This window comes from Rhinolophus sinicus, linkage group LG06, assembly GCF_036562045.2.
Source record: "Rhinolophus sinicus isolate RSC01 linkage group LG06, ASM3656204v1, whole genome shotgun sequence".
NCBI lineage: Eukaryota > Metazoa > Chordata > Mammalia > Chiroptera > Rhinolophidae > Rhinolophus > Rhinolophus sinicus.
The window spans coordinates 106,869,071-106,871,076 of record NC_133756.1 but is presented as its reverse complement, the minus strand read 5'-3'; the positions used below and the strand labels follow the sequence as shown (position 1 = coordinate 106,871,076).

Here is a 2,006-nt window from a genome sequence, read left to right as displayed (position 1 = left end):
CTTCTTTCTCTCCTCAGTCACTCTTTGCTAGCTATTACTCAACTTTTTAGGTCTCAGATTAACTACTACTTCAGTCTCAGAAAAGCCTAACACAGGACGATTAGACCCACTAATTATTAACTTCGTATCATTTCAATTTTTTTTCTTCATGATACTTTTTAAATTAGACATTGTTAATGTCTGTTTTTTTCTGTTAGATACAAAAGACATTTAGAAAATTGGGCACATGATGGGGAAAGACAAACAAAAGCACTGCCTATAGAGAGATTACACTGAAATGAGACAGATAATTGTTAAGTGAGTAAACAAAAAAGTAAATATAAAATCAGAAATGACATAACAACAAGAAAAAAAGTGCATGACAGGAAATAATATGGGAATAATGGGGAAACAAGGGTCAGGAAAGGCGTTTCTGAGAACCTGATAAATAATCTGAGACTCAGAGGGGAAGAATTTAGTTAGGTGAAAATTTGGGTTCAGGATATTCCAGAAAGAGAGGGCAGTGTGGGAGAGGTCTCTGAGGTTTAGCATGCTGATAAGGCTAGAGCACAGCTAGTGAGGAGACACCTGGGGGAGGTGTTCAGTGGAGAGAGTGAGCATATTGTGCTGTAAGTGTAACGTTAGGGAAACACAGGGATCTTGAAACTGGATAACTTACTAGGAGACTAGGGGTTTCACACAGAAGAAAAGATGCACAAAGAGAGTTACAGACAGGTCCACCAAAGATGGCTGAACCCGGGTGAGTTGTGCAAAAGTTGTAGTGAGCCTTAGTTGCTGAGGAAGGTGAGAGGAAGCATCGGCTGCTGAAAGGACAGCAAAAGGCTCAAGATGGAAAATCATGACAGATTATACTGTCAAGGTAAACCAAATATTTAACATCATAACCAGAAAACGTAACCAACTGCCAGAAGCAGAAAGGGATCTATTTGAATATGGATTGACATATATTGGACTTAATGCTGCTGTCTGTGGCCTAACAGCAAAGTCTTTTTTGGCACATCTTAAATGTGACACAGGCTTGTGTAGCTGCAGGCTTACCAATGGCAGCGATCCCATTTTTTGACAGCAAACGTATCTTACAAAGATTTTGTAAGTTTACCATTGAATGCAGGTGATTTGAATTGTAAAACCTGTACCATAACATGGTGTAAATTAGTTGGTCTTGTTTTTGGTGGTCTGTACCCTGTTTTCTTGGCTATACCTGTGATTGGTGGTCTAGCCGCCAAGTATGACTCAGCCCTGCTACCAGAGAAAAGTAACATCTTGACTTACTGGATCAGAATTTCTAAGCCTATCTTTAGAAACATGTTATTTCCCATTTTGCTCCAGACTGGGTTTGCAGCATACCTTGGTTCTAGGCAATATAAACTACATATAAAGGCTCTTCAATTGCCTAAACCTGGCCTAGAAATTCAATGATCGTTGAGCAAATCTGTACACAAAAATACAAAGATCTTCGGAGGTCCCCCTTGACCCCCTTGAGTATTCTTCAGTGTGTGCATGTGAAAAAACTGCCTGAGAATTGGAGAACTACCTACAAAGATAAAAGGGAACTATATCCAGTGGTCAAACAGGGCCAAATTAGTGCCTCTTCCCACCATTCAGCTAGCGAAATAAATAATTCACAGGACATTGGGTAGAATACACAGAAGAATCTTGTTAGTTGTGGATAAAAATTAGCCTTAGATTAAATTCCATTTGGCCCATCAAACAAAGCTTAAAATCAATATACAAAAAGATCATTGTTATCATGAAACTTAGCTGTCACATAGAAACAAAATCTTCAAGAATATTTATAGGAGTACAAAACTCTCCAACACCAAATAAAGTAGAATACAGTGTCTAGTATCTAATATAAAGTACCCAGCCATGCAAATCTGTACCTAGCAAATATATCTTTCATAAACTAAGGTGCAATAAACACTTTCTCAGATACACAAAAGCTGAAAGAATTTATCACTAGCAGACCAACACTACAGTAAATGTTAATGGAATCCTTCAGGCAG

At 38.3% G+C, this 2,006-nt stretch overlaps 1 pseudogene; it reads left to right on the top strand.

Moving 5' to 3' along the window:
- The first annotated feature begins 828 nt into the window (after positions 1–828).
- Positions 829–1,419, top strand: LOC109451395 (transmembrane protein 126A; annotated as a pseudogene).
- The last annotated feature ends 587 nt before the right edge of the window (positions 1,420–2,006 follow it).